Below are 16,411 nucleotides of genomic sequence, written 5' to 3'. Positions count from 1 at the left end.
TGTTATTACGAAAAAGTAAAATCACATAAATACTGAACTCAGAGGAAAATCAGCTCGGAAAGTTCCTAATCACATGTCAAAATCAAATGACAAAACACATAAAAAACGAATGGACAAGAACTGTCATATTCCTGACTTGGAACAGAGATTTTCAAACGTAGAAATGTTGGATTAAACCTGGTTTTATAACGCCTAACCTCTCACTATGTTGACAGTCTCACCAAACTCCGTTATATTTATAATGATGCGTGAACTAAACAGACATAATAAATAAAATAGTCAAAATATGGGTACAGCAGTCATCATCGTATAACAATTTTAAAAGGAACAATTTAACAGAAATTATCGTAAACGAATAAGTAACGATGCACAAGTATAACGATCTGATTTTACAGTGTAGGTATGAGATAATACATCAAACTTTAATTATCAAAAACACATATGCAGAGTCAGTATTGAATCCACGAATTTGAAGATCACAAACTGTAGAACAAAAATGTCAAAATGACTCAACATATGATCAATATCTGAGAGATTTAAAGTTGAAACATACTTGTAAGCAAGCATATTTTATTTTGTCTTTTTCATTATTTGATTGGCAAAATTACTTTTTTCAATGAAAAAAGATTTTTGATTTTTCTATTAGCAAACGGCTATTGAATCGATTCTGCAGTAGATCATCATAATTAGCAATGACGGTATGCCAAAAATAAACTGAAATATATATATGTTATTGATCTTTAATAATTAAAAAGATACATGCAAGGTCAGTATTGGATCCATGAATTGGATGAACATATACTGATAAAAAAGTTTCAAAACAGTATGATTAGTATCTGATAGATTTAAAGTTGAAAAATCATTGTTTTAAAGAAGATCGACATTTCATGAGATAGAAAGTGCTGACAAGCATTATTTTGACTCTTTCAAAATTTGATTGGCAAAATTGATTTTTTAATGAAAAAAGTTTTTTGATATCAATATTAGGTTCATAGAAATTTTGCAGGAAATTTTTAGCAATGAAGATTTGTAAAAAAAACAACCGACATATAACTGATGTTATATAGGGACTATATTGAACGAAGATTTTTCAACCAAAAGGCGTTTAATCTTTTAATCGCAGGTGTTTAATGAAAGATACAGCTATTGCATTCCATGTTTATAGCTGCTGTGGAAAAATTTAATATTCAAATTTGATGGGAATCTGGCCTTAGTTGTGGTAAATTACAACGTCCATAATTTGGTTCTTACATGGACCTATTTCATTAGTCTTACTACTGAGTTAAACAAATATCTCTATTATGGGGGGCCTCGGTGGCCGAGTGGTCTAAGTAGTTACTACTGTATTCACTAGCCAGTCAACACTAAGGTTGTGAGTTCGAATCCCACTCGTGCAGGTGCACTCGACTCCAATCTTAGTTGACTAGGATTGTCAGTTTTCCTATCGAAGGTCTTTGGTTTTCTCCGGGCACTCCGGCTTCCTCCACCAAAAAAAAAACTGACCGCCACGAAAAAAAAAATCAAAATCAAACCATTATAGTGCATTCTAGGCTTCAAGTTTTGATACATTGTCATTTAATAAAAGCATAAAAAATCCCTTGCACTAACATCAAAACGTTCTGTAGCCATTACTTGCCAATGATGATATTGAATCACTTGAGAAAAAACCTTTATCGGTCAGCGTTGGTCGCCAATGTAAATTATGATAAAAACTATTTCGAATCATTGAAAATTTGACAAAAAAATAACATTACAACACAAGTAATGTACTCGTCAGGGGTATTTTCTTCGTATTTGTTAATGTGATGTACCAATTTTTTTTTATTTTGTATTAATAGTTTTGTCACAACTATTTAAATGTGGAATTTGTGGTATTTTGGCATAGTTTAAAAAAACAGAAAATTATCAGGTCCCATTTCAATCCTTCGTGAACTTATGCCTTTGCTCATATTCTTAAGTACTACGTGCTCGGAGTTACGGAATTTACTATCAGTTTTATGTAAGAATAAATTTGAAGATACAATCCAAGACTAAATAACCCGGATGAAATCGTTGCATCCCCATAAAGAGCGATATAGGATGTGTCAAAAAATTAAGGTGTCTTTTGCTATGATTGCATCAGAAGCGAACCGATAATCAGACATTTGTTTTTTGCGATTTGGAAAAGAATACAATCGGTTTATTTTCAGATCAAGTAAGGCTACAGTAGTATACCGCTGTTCAATAGCAATTATTCTACTTGTTTATACATTGTTTCGCTACCGGACTGGTATTGATTGCAAACGTTCAAACTGTTATCATTTTTAATTAATTAGACACACCAGTTTTGACATGTGCTCAGAAATAATTGAACTGCATCATTAGACCGGAATTCGGAATACACAGGGTCCGGTTGACAAAATGTATTTTAGGTAGCACTCCACAGTTAGGTGTGTAGTTTCGCATTTTGGCCCCTTTTGATTTTTCAAATATGAGAGCTTGTGTGCAATAAAATTCATTTTTGGATAGCTGAGTATTAAAATAGCCTTTGTATTGGGTTTATATGAACATCAAGATTATGTAATGTATGTAATATAGGCTGTTTTCTGTATGACAGTCCGTATTTGCATGTCCCTACCATACATTGGTCCGGCAATTATTGTAATGTTTTTTTCCAACTTTTTATCGCACGAACTTTGTGATTGGATTTTACGAAAAAATGAGGCGAAAGACACCCATTTTTTATTTGATCATTAGGAAGATTTATGAAAACAGTTTCTAAAAAGGTATCACTCAAAGACATTGAAATTCTAGTTTGATCCAAATTTTGGGGGGATATGTGACATGTCCACCCCCCTTTTTGCAATATTTTATGGTAAATAAATGCAGAATGTTGCCATGGATACACATAAAAGGAATTAATTTTCACTCTTTTAACTTTTGAAAATCAAATCTATGGAATATACTGATTACATACATATGCACATGTACAACACAAACAGTTAGGTTAATGTATTAGAAATCCAGGAATAGGAGATGATAAAACATTTTGTGGCTCATTTTTAATTTTATTTTCTAACTGTGGAGTGCTACCTTAGAAAAGACTTTGAAGGGGAAAATATGGGACTATCGGCCGGGATGGACAGGACACCGGTTTATTCAGGTTTCGGTTCACTCAAGTTTGACGAGTACTATTTTTAGGTTCTTCAAATTCCAAACTTTGGAATAACATACAAAACCAAATATTTGATTGTAAGGGTGAACTTCTACCTCAGGCATAGATTACCTTAGCTGTATTTGGCAACACTTTTAGGAATTTTGGATCTCAATGCTCTTCAACTTCGTACTTTATTTGGCTTTTTTAAACTTTTTTGGATTAGAACGTCACTGATGAGTCTTTTGTAGACGAGACGCGCGTCTGGCGTATATATAAAATGTAGTCCTGGTATCCATGATGAGTTTATTAATTTCCCAAACTATCATATCTGCAGTATTGACATGAAAGTCAATAATTCAACTAATTTGAATACGTATTCGTGCAACCTTTTAAATTGTGTCGTGAATATAGCGCGAACTACGTTCCTCTGTTAATGAACCTTTGTTGGTCTAAGTCGGAACTTCGATGACGTCGGCGTGGGCGAAAGTCGAAGCTATATGTTATTAAAAGGCAGACTTGAACGGCTTTCTATATATCTCCTATCTCCACTACAAATTGAGCTTGAAAGAAGATGGGTCAGCATTTGTTCATCATGTGGCTCATTCATTAAAAAGAAAAAATATCAGCATAGAACAGTGACACAAGGGAGGTCTTAGGACACATCCTTTTCCTTAAATAGCTTCTAAAACACCACCCTAGTTTTATAGCTAGCTACCCTCTCATTTGTATGTCATTCACATGAAATTGAATTATATTGACAACAATGTGTGAGTAAAACAAACAAACAAAAGGGTAAAATTTTCAAAAATTGAGGTACAGCAGTCCATACACAAGAATGAAGGACATTTATTTTGACATTAATCTGTACACGTGCTCTGTCATGATAAATCTTAGAAATAGTTATTATTGATGTAAGCGGGAAATACTTATACCCTGTTATAATCTTAAATATATCTTTTTTTAACCTTAAATGTGATAAGAAATTTCCATAGCAAGTGAACTTTTAGAAGGATTTCCAATTATGATTCTTAAAAAAAAAACAATTTTAAGTCAGCGTCTACTGTTGTCAATTGCCATTTGAAAATAGCATTCATATTTTTTTCTTCCCCCCTTTGTTTCAATTGTTGTTATTGTACCTTTGACTATGGGTTGATGCTTAAAAAAAATCATAAAAAATCCATTTTTCATTGCAGTTAATTTTTCCATAGCAGATAAGATTGAAAAATGATGAAACAATCTAATTATCAAGAAAAAACATATTTTAAATCAATGTTTTCTGTTGTTAACTGCATTTTGAAATGCAAACTCCAAACCTCCTTTCGACAGATGTCGTATGTACAGTATACAAATGGATCGACATAATAGAAAGGTTGACTTTATAATAGTTTCTGCTTTGCCCACTTTCATTATTAAGAAATAAAAAGGGGTAATTGTTATTGAAAGTTCTATAAAATTTTAAGAGATTTGATACAGAAAAGTGTATCAAAATGACGTATTTTGTTTATGAATATGATATACCGTGGCCATGGTATATTTCGATAAAAAAAAATGAACAAAAAAATAACACAGATACATTCAAACTGAGGTAATGTCAATTTACCAAAATTATGAAGACTTAATTTAAATACACATACGAGATAGCATGCGTCATAATAAAATTATATCTCGGTGAGCAATTTAAAACTATCAGAGTTTTGATAAAAAAATCTTAAACAACTTGGGTTATCTCGCTTTGAAATATTCTTGAACATGCATCTTTGTGTCCTAAACTTAATGTCTATAAAACAAACAAAGTATTTTGTTCCAATGATATACGGTGTATATGTATTTCTTAACAACCAAAAATACCCAAGTGTTTGTTTGTTAATTTCCTTTGTCTTCTTAATCGATGTGTGATACCCGAACATAGGTTAAAAACTGTATATACATACCGCTATCTTACATACTTAACATTTGAATTATAATTATATTGATTAAATCGAATATGTACTGTAAAAGGTTTGTATGCAATTGGTATATAATGTAATGGTTCAGTAATTATCATACTAATATTTGAGTAATGCATGAATAGTATGTTAAACTGTAGTCTATAAAATAGTGTATTTAACGTTTTACAAAGAATGCAGCTACCTAAATTTTAACCCACCTGACGTCTGATTTGAAGTAATGTGTTATTTTGCTTCCTTTCAATTTATCATATAATTTATCTACCTTGTTTACTTGGACTTGTTTGACAACTTGTAATATACTTTCTTTCTCCTTGTAAGGTAAGATGGGTTAATATTTTACATCTACAACATAAGTGCAGACTATCTAATTTTTGCGTATAGGTTGGTTTATATGACCAAAGTTCTCGTGAAAATATTTATTTAGTACTTGCATGTACTGAAAGAAGTAGGTCCGGTAAAGGCCGATTTTGGCCTCAAATTTCATGTTCATCTGACGAGGATTTTGTACACTTTTTAAACACTTAAGTGTCTATTTCAGTTGATTAAATTAGTTCAAGTGAAAGATTTAAATTGATTTACTTATTAAAAACGCTCCAATTCAAGTTTAAATATGAAAAATCTATCAAGTATCCTACAAAATGTCACTTTTCAGATGGTTTTTGTCAAAAAGAATGTGACCGCATCCGTGTTCATCCTCAACCTTTATATATGTAATGTTTTATCACCAAATACAACTTACATTTCAATTTTAAGAATGAACACTAATGAAGTCACTTTCATTTAAGACAGAAATTGTCGAAAATTTAACTAAAATACTAAAATTGTGAAGATTTCAGTAATTTAGCATAACTAAATGATGCTAGTACCCGATATATGTGCATTGTATTGTCAAAAACAGCCCATGTTTATGTAGAAGAAGTATTCTTCTCTCCCAAAAATAACTTATATTTTACATTTTAATAATTTTGTAAAACTGCTATATTTTGGGACCAAAAAGGGGTCTTACTGGATTTACACCTTTGTGTCACAATTTTGGGAAAAATTTAATTTATACTTTTTCGATAACAAATCTCGATAAAAAAGCTGTTAGTGCATCCCTCCTTACTTATGAGCAAAATAAGTAATTACACAAGAAAATAAAAATTTCAATTAAAGAAAAAAGATATCTCAATCTCACTCAAAATGTTACATTTTCCTCAAAATAAATTTGACCCTTTGATCTGAACAGCATATTATTTTCATTGACTTGGTCTCATTCTGAATGGGGCTTTGAAAATCAACATTTTTCAGCTAAAACTAGTGTATCACTTTTGGAAACAAATATCATCATGAAAGGACAGAATCAAGTGCTTTTCGTATTTCTGAAGTTAGCATGGTCATACCCTTGAACATCTCCAAGATCCTTTGCGACGGACACTTGGTGTTGGTGAAGTCCTTTTATCTGAGTTTGTTAAACCATTGCTTTATTAACTAGTCTCAGTCTATTTCTGAACTACTTCTATGTGTCTCGAGGGTAACGTATGCATACCAGAGTCAAAAGATACAAAATGAAACGATATAAAAACTCTCTTAACGTGTAGAAACATTCGGTCGCGGTCCGATTATAAATTAGAAATTCATAGCGTTTTTCAAATTGATCTGTGAATTTATGAGATTTTATGTCGGTAATCCTAGTTGCCACTATTCTATACAAACGTGCTTGAAACACATGAAATCACCCTCAGTTTTTGATGGGGTTGGGTTTCCTTTTAAAAACTTTACAAGACAATAAACCTTATTGCTATTTGTCCGCCATTACTGAATATCACACAGGTTCCCGTAAAATTTTGACGTCATAATACAAAACAGCTGACGTCACAATGTTTCATTCGGAACAGATTTTTGGATCAGCCGAGAATAGCGATAATGTGTATAACAGACTGGTGATGTTGTAGTCGTCTAATTAGTATGGCGGCTTTGTGAAAAATTGTGCACATCCTGCTACAAGCATAAAATTTGGCATAGACCTTCCTCAACTATTACTCTTTTATTTCAGATAGGGAGGCATATGAAAAAAAGTGTCTCACTTCCGGTTAAATCAAAAATGGCGGATATCATACTTAAATCAGCCCAATATCGAAGGCTAGTGTGTATAAAGGTGTTTTTATCATACTACTATCATAATATTTGGTACTACTTTTGGATAAATTAAATAGATGAGATGTCTTTGATAACCCTACTTCTGGTAAAATCAGACATGGCGGACATTGTACTAAAATAAGCTTATTTTTTAGGGAGGGTAATAAATGAGTTTTAACGTATTGCTACTATCATTACATTGTGCAGGAACCTTTCTTTGGTGCTTCTCACATTGATACAATGTATAAGACATAGGTCTTTAAAACCCTTACTTCCGGTAATATCCACAATGGCGGACATAGAATCACAATTTCTTATTGTAATATTCAACTTTTTTTCAAAATGTTGGGTTTTTTTTCTGTTCATTAAATTTTTGGCTTTAAGTTATTCTCAAAACCACTAATTCTATTCTGTTGTAAAGGTGTAAAAACAAAGTTAACACTTCCGGTATAAAAACACAATATGGCGTAAATTTCAAAGATGAGTCCTCAATCCATATCTTCGATGTAGAGTTTTGGATAGATTGATTAAAACATAATAAAATCACTAAAGTACTAAAACATTTTTAAAATTTCTACAATTTTTGGCCAAAAATAACGGTCACCACCACATGCACACATCGCAGTGCACGGGAGAGCCGATTTTCCACATTAACAACGACCGCGGCATTCTTTCTTACATCCACAATGTACAAGCTATTGACAAAATGATGAGGCCTCAAAAAGAGTTTTTTAAAAGTTATCCTCTTTGTCCCCGCCTGGACTGGGTAGCATAAGAGCCAATCCCAAGCTCGTCTCCCTAAACACTTACCTAAGTATATTGCATGTTTTACATGCTGGAAAAGACTAGACCAAGTTGAGGGAATAGCCTCAAAAAGCCTTCCCTTTTGCGCAAATAGTTATTTTCTTGCTTCGTTAACCGTGTTTTACCCATATGTTAAGTTTGTGCGATCTTACAGTAAAACCCCGGTGATTTAGGCTGATCAATCATCATTCTTTATGTTAAAGTCACATCTTCAAATGCCATCAATGTCTCCCACGCAGTCTCTTTCTTTTCTTTTCAAGCAAAGAGAGAACCATATCACAACCTGTTAAGGCATGGATAACAATAAGTGTGTGTGATCACTCATTGCCTTGTGCGAATCATGACTCGTTTAAGTTCGTGTTTCACTGCATCAGACACATGCACCATGATTCTAGTGTCTGCCTCTAAATGTGAACTTGTTGCTTAACTGGGAATTAACGTGGTAAATAAGAAATAATATCCTGAGCATTTATTGCTATAACTACCATGAGCATCCAAGACTTCATCCACTCGTATTACAGTTTCAAAGTAAGGACACAATACCCAATCAGCATACTCGTTAGGCCGCAATTCACAATCGGAGAGCTGATTTCCACATTTACAAAGAATGTGGTAATGTTTCTCACATCCACAATGTAAAAGCTCCTGATAAGGTGAAGAGGCCTCACAAATAGTTGTCCAAAAGGATTTCCATGGATCATATTTGTTCCTTCGCCATTCATACGCGTCTGGACTAGTTAGCATAGGAACCTTTTCCAAGCCTCTACTCATTCACACCCGCCATGGTATATTGTACGCTTTACATGCTGAAAAAGACTAGACCGAGTCGTGGGAATAGCCTCAATAAGTCTTTCTAAAAACTGTTTTCTTGCTTTGTTAACCCCATCTGATAAGTTTTTTCGATCTTACAACAAAACCACAAATCGTTTTCAATGACATTAAATTTATCAAATCCAAATCTGATGATGTTGGCTGATCAATCATCATTCTAAATGCTAAAGTCACATCTTCAAACGCCATTAATGTGACAAACGCAGTTCCTTTTCCAGCAAACGTGTTATCTTTTAATGCCTAGTGCATTTGAAAGGTCATGGATACATATATATCTTAAGCTTTTTCCACTTCCAAATGCAAAAAGTTTGTCAGCCCCTATATCACGGAATAGCGAATCAGCAATTACATTAGTATCGACTGTTCGAGTCATGACTCAGTTAAGTCTGTGTTTCACTGCATCAGACACATCTATCTTGATTCTAGTGTCAGTCTCTTTGTGTAAACATGGTGCTTAACTTGAAACATCATCAAGTGGTGTATAACACTGAACATCCTGAGTATTTGTTGCTACAACTACCTTTTCCTCAAATTGTATTGAGCAAGCTGCAGTGAATGAAAAAAAAAAAAACTAAAAAGTTCATTCTTATTGTCGTCATCTCTCAGAAAACTTTGCCAACTTTGAGGTTTTTTTTTACCCCGGATTCATCTGTGTATTCCCTTTCCCCTAAATGTAGCTCTTGCCTCTTGTAGCAGCTTTCAAACTACCAGTATTGTCTATGTTCGCATCCGAGACTACATCCACTGTTGTTACAGTTTTAAGGTGTTTCCTAACGAGTATGATGATTGGGTATTATGTCCTTACCTTGATAAAATACCTAGAAACTGTAACAAGAGTGGATGAAGTCTTTGATGAGTATGGAAGTTGTAGCAACAAATGCTCAGGATGTTCTATCTTATCCACTACGTGATGTATTTCAAGTGTAGCACCATGTTCACATTAAGAGACAGACACTAACAGCATAGTGAATGTGCCTGAAGCAATGAAACACGAACTTAAACGAGTCATGATAAACAGTCGTTACTGATGATGCTGTCAATACTATTTCGCTATTGCGGCAGGGGCAGACGAACTATGGATTGTGTTTGGGTAGGCAAAAATCTTTGGATTAATATCTATCAATGGCCTTTCAAATGCACAAGGCAATGAGTGATCACACACGCTTATTGTGACCGATACCTTTACCGGTTGTGATACGGTTCTCTCTTTGCTTGAAAAGGAAAAAAGACTGCGTGGGAGACATTGATGGCATTTGAAGATGTGACTTTAACAGAAAGAATGATGATTGATCAGCCTACATCACCGTGGTTTTACTGTAAAATCGCACAAACTTATCAGATGGAGCTTACATGATTAACGAAGCAAGAAAATAGCTTTTTGCACAAAAGGGAAGGCTAATTATAATTGAGGCTATTCCCTCAACTTGGTCTAGTCTTTTCAAGCATGTAAAACGTGCAATATACTAAATTAAATGCAGCTTGGGATTGGCTCTTATGCTACCCAGTCCAGGCACTAATGGATGAAGAAGGGACAAAGAGGATCCCTTTGAAAAACAATATGTCTGAGGCCTCATCATTTTAACAGAAGCTTGTACATTGTGGATGTAAGAAAGAATGCGGCGGTCATTGTTAATGTGGAAAATCGGGTCTCCCGTGCACTGCCTTGTGTGCATGTGGTGGTGACTGTGAATAAACATGTATTCTTGGCAAAATAGTAGTAATTTAAAAAATATTTTAGTACTATAGTGATTTTATTTTGTTTTAATCAATCTATCCAAAACTCTACATCGAAGAAATGGATTGAGGACTCATCTTTCAAATTTACGTCATATTTTTACCGGAAGTGTCGACTTTATATTTAAACATTTACAACATGATAGAATTAGTGGTTTTGGGGATAACTTAAAGCCAAAAGTTTAATGACCAGCACAAAAAAAAAATCTTTTTCTTTACATTTAAAAAAAAAGTTGAATATTTAAATAATAAATTGATATTTCTATGTCCGCCATTTTGGATGTTACCGGAAGTAAGGGGGTTTAAGACATATGTCTTATACATTGTATCCATCAGAAGCACAAAAGAAAGGTTCCTGCACAATGTAATAATAATAGCAATAAGTTTAACACATTTCATTTACCCTCTCTAAAAATAAGCTTCTTTAAGTACAATGTCCGCCATGTTGGATTTTAACCGGAAGTAGGGTTTTTGAAGACACCCAATCTATATAATATATCCAAAAGTAGTGCATAACAAAGGTTTGTACCAAATATTATGCTAGTAGCATGATAATAACACCTTTTCACATACTAGCCTTCGATATTAGGCTGATTCAAGTATGATGTCCGCCATTTTGGATTTTACCGGAAGTGAGACATTTATTTCAAATGCCTCCCTATCTGAAATAAAAGAGTAATAGTTGAGGAAGATATATGCCAAATTTCATGCTTGTAGCAGGATATTCACAATTCGTCTGAAATATGCTTGTAGCCGCCAGACTAAATATACGGATATAAAATTGATTTGATTTTTGGTGTCTTAACGCCACTTTCAAGCACCGCATTTGGGCTATTTCGTGATGGCCAGTTTTTATTTGTGGAGGAAACCGGAGCGCCCGGAGAAAACCACCAACCCTCCATAGGAAAATTGAGAATCATTGTCAATTAAGATTCGAGTCAAGTGCATCCGCACGAGCGGGTCCGAACTCACAACCTCAGCGTTGACAGGCTAGTGATTACAATACTAACTACTTAGACCACTCGACCTGCGAGGCCCCGATAGTGATTGACGTATGGAGGACAATACAAAACAAAATATAGAAAAAAAAATATCGAACTCCAAATAATTCAAAATGGAAAGTCTTGTCTCCAATGGAAAAATTAGAAATACATCAAACGAATGGATAACAACTGTCATAATCCTGATTTTGAATATACCTTTTTTTAATGTAGAAAGTGGTAGACTTATAAACCTGTGGTGCTGTTCTCGAAAGTATCCTTAGATTCGTCTTCAGTCATTCAAAAGACTAATTGTATGATGAATTTTGTTCCTTTTAAAATTGTTACACGACTGCTCTACCATATTTTGACTATTTGATTATTATGTCTGTTTAGTTCACGCATCATTATAAATATAACGGAAGTTGATGAGACTGTCAACAAAGTGAGAGGTTTAGCGCTATAAAAGCAGGTTTAATCCATCATTTTCTACATTTGAAAAGTCAAGAATATGAAAGTTCTTGTCTATTCGTTGTTATGTGTTTTGTCATATGATTTTGCCGTGTGATTACGGACTTTCCGATTTGATTTTCCTCTGATTTCAGTATTTTTGTGATTTTACTTCTTATGATCATGTAAGGACACTTTTAAGTTGTGTGTGTCTGGAAGCTATATCAGACGCATGGTATGGTCGGACGTCCTTGACATATCCTTAATGCCAAATTTTAAATAGTGGAAGTAAATTTTTGATAAAACATTTATTAAAGACAAAACAAATTACGAAATTTTATAATTACATGTATTTATTTTTCAAATGCTAATATAAACTATTATCTTACCTCCTATACATTTCTAGGAATATGATTGGTTAAAAGCGACCTCGTGGAGACCGTGTATATTCAATATTAGGTTAGTAGGGAGGCGGGGCTTATTTCAATATTAGGTTAGTAGTGAATTTGCGACTTAGGCACTGTTTGATTATTTCAAATATTGAAAGTTCTTTTTAATATTGTTATATCAAGGTTGTTTATTATAAATATCTATCGTTTACATTAGCTTTTTAGTGCATATCAATTGAAGTAGGTTCTTAAAATTGAACACCTGAACACTTTAATACAGAAATAAGGAGATGTGTTATGAAAGCAAATAAGACAACTTTAGTCTAAATTCAACACATAAAGATAGTCGGTAAGATAAATTCGTTACATAGTGTGCTAGTGACCTAATATGATATATACAGGGTAAGTAAATTCCATATGGGGTTCGAGCTTCGCTCTCACCCCATATGGAATTTACTGACCCTGTATATATCATATTAGGTCACTAACACACTATGTAACTAATAATATCAAAAAAGATTATAATTAAAACAGGAAAACCATTTGTTTTGAAAAGAGAATTAAATTCGTAGTGTCATCTTATCGTGAAACACGAAGTTCAAATATTTAAATCATGAACAATATCTTTATATATGAGATAATAACCGATGGTGCGCTCCATGTCATGTTCATCTTCACGTTAAAAAATGAGCAAAGTTAGGATGAAGATATGACGATTTAAAATAAAGACAAAAACTGCGATATACCCTAAGTAAAAAGAGCTTCGAGAACACGACTTAGGACAAATGCATGTCATAAGGTGGTCTTAGGACACGTCCTTATCCTAAAATAGCTGCGAGAACACCACGCCTGGTTTTATAGCTAGCTATGTACGAAAGTAACATGGAATTACATTATATTGACAAGGTGTGCGGAAAAACAAAAGATGTAATAGGTAAAATTGTAAAAAATTGGGGTACAACAGTCAACATTGTGTTATAAGCTCAATCTCTATAAGAAATTACAAATTTTGTTGCAATGCTATACTTGTATTTCTAAACAACCTAACATACGCCTGTGTTTATAAAAAAGAAGATTTGGTATGATTGCCAATGAAACAATTTTGTTTGTTGACTTTATGATCATGTGTTCAAATCCTAATCGATTACTGTATATGAACATTGGTTAAAAACTGTAAATATAACGCTATATTCTATACTAAACATTTGAATTAAAATCATATTGACTGAGGATCCAATATGTTCTGTGAAAGATTTGATGTAATTTGTTTATAGTATCTTAGTATAGTAATATCTCATACTGATAGTAGAGTAATGCATGTACGAATATTATGTAAAACCGTTTGGGTCTATACAATTGTGCATTTAACATTTTCAAAGAACACAGCTACTTACAATTTATTCCTACCTAAAATGACGTCTGAATTGATGAAAAGTGTGAATTTGCATTAATTAAATTTATTATTTGAATATCCACCATTGTTAACTTGGACTTGTTTGACAGATTCAGATTCAATAGTTTATTAAAGTCTCACCACATACATACAAGTATAATCACAATATAGTATCAAGTACACAATATAAAATTTAGAATGCATGTGCCATTCTTAAAAGAAATATGAGAGACTGTTATATACAATTATAAAACAACAGAATTAAAACATAGTTTTGTTATTTACACATAACATAAAAGTGCAATATTACCATGCACATTCAAGGATAAAACCTGATAATGTAAATAATGAAAATAACAATGATTTTTTAACAGTATAGGATGATATTTCGTCGAATTAAAATATCAAGACAGGTTTTGGCAACAGAAGTACAAATATTTTCATTTTTGAACAAAAATATAAATTTTCCATCATCTGACAAAATTAAAGATACTACCGACACAGACAGATCTGCTTCATATTTAGACCTGTTTCTAGAAACTACTACTGATGGTTGGTTGAATACCAAAATTTATGACAAACGCGATGATTTTAATTTCAACTTTCCATTGCTGTGTAGCCACACCCCAGCGGCACCGGCATATGGAGTATATGTATATCAATTGATACGTTACTCTAGAGCTAGCTAAAAGTACGTTTATTTTGTTGAACGAGGAAAACTACTTTCTCAAAAGTTGCTAAGACAGGGCAATGAATCAATCAAATTAACGTCATCACTCAAGAAATTTTATGGTCCTCATCATGAGCTGATTGGTCATTATGACAAAAGTGTGTCAGAAATCATATCTGATATTCTTCCTCAGTCATAATATCCTTCCATCATTACCGAACTGAACAGAGAAAAAACACGACAAGTGCCGTATACGGTGCAGGAAATGCTTACCCTTCCGGAGCACCTGATTTCACTCCCGGTTTTTAGTGGAGTTCGTGTTGTTTCTTATTTATTATTTATAACTGTTGATGTACTAGTAAATGTCCTTTGGTTTTATGGGTCTTTGTTTACTCTTGGTTTTGATTGTTATTGCCTTAAAACATATTATATCAATAAATAAAGACTGCCTTAAATCTTCATATAATGGACATGTTAACAGTACATGTTTTTCATCTTCTATATCATCACAATTGAAACTTTATGTTTTATCTAAATCTAATATTTCGTCGCGACACGTTTCAATTTTAAAGGGCCTACTCCACATTTAAATTTCGCATATGCACTGCGATATGCAGACGAATAGGTTAGTTTAAACATATTTTATTGTTCCAAAAAGAGACAAATGGATTAGACACAAGTTTTTCAACTTAGTAACGTCTTCTCCAATATATACATAAATATACACATGAATGAACATTATATAAATATGACTTTAACCAATTATTATTTAAGCATGAAGATATAAAAATAAATTACATATAAAGTTTAAGAATTGAATCTATGGATATTTACCACTTAATATAACCAATCGAATGCGCCTATTTTCAGAACAAATAAATGCAAACACACCGAACTGTGTAAATTAAATATGTTAGTGTACATTTTGCAACAAATATTGTTCAGTAGAGTATGTAAATTTAAACAATTTATAAGTTCTCAACTTATTTCCTTGACCATAAGAATCAAGCCTTGTAATCCATTCAGTTTTATAATTACCACAAATATTAACTTCTAACTGATTAATTATATTTTTATCCAGTATAAGCATTACAAAATCTGTCCATATTGACAACTAGTAACATATTTTCTCTAATTTACATGGTCTGAAATCAATTATTGAAAACCTTCCCAAATATTTCAAATTGCAAATCTTTGAATTTAGTTGTATATGTATTTAACAGTTTCGTCAACATAAATTTGACCCTTCGGTCAATACCAGTGTATCTTTTCATTCATTCCTAATGGTGTACAGTTAGTTATGTTGACAGTATACAATACTACTTGGAAACATGTGTCATCAAGATTGAAATGAAAAAAGTGCTTTCCTTTTTTCTGATGTTTACATCGTAATACTTATTTTCAAGAGGATTTTTTGGCGGACAGTTGGAGTTAGTAAAAGTGTAATAATTTTTGTTAGGCAAAAACATGACTTTATTAACCCGACCTACTCATTTGTTCCTGGTGGGTTATGCATGCATACCAAAGGCATAATTTACCAAAATGAAACAACATAAGGACAAGCAAACCCTGTCGACATACTAGATCGCGTTCTGTTTAGAAGTGACTATCTCTGACAGTATTTTCACATTGATTTTTGAATTTGTCGATAATCTTCTGTTGCTACTATTATATACAACACGTTTTTGAAACAATTTAACTAATAGTATCAAAAAAGCAACAAACCAAATAACAACTTTTTCAAATGTAAAAAAAGATTATTGCATTTTTTTCAATGTTTATATTGCTAATATTTTACTAACTGTAAGAATAAAAAAGCACACGTTTAGAACTATATAATATCCGTTCTTTTGATAGGCTGACAATAATTGCAATGCATTCCAAAATAAAATTGTATTTCTATAATGAGTTTTGAAAATTCGAAGTTTGAACCTGTCCCTTTTTTTCCGACATAAAT

This window comes from Mytilus galloprovincialis, chromosome 9, assembly GCF_965363235.1.
Source record: "Mytilus galloprovincialis chromosome 9, xbMytGall1.hap1.1, whole genome shotgun sequence".
Taxonomy (NCBI): Eukaryota; Metazoa; Mollusca; class Bivalvia; order Mytilida; family Mytilidae; genus Mytilus; species Mytilus galloprovincialis.
Note: the sequence above shows the minus strand (reverse complement) of the source record.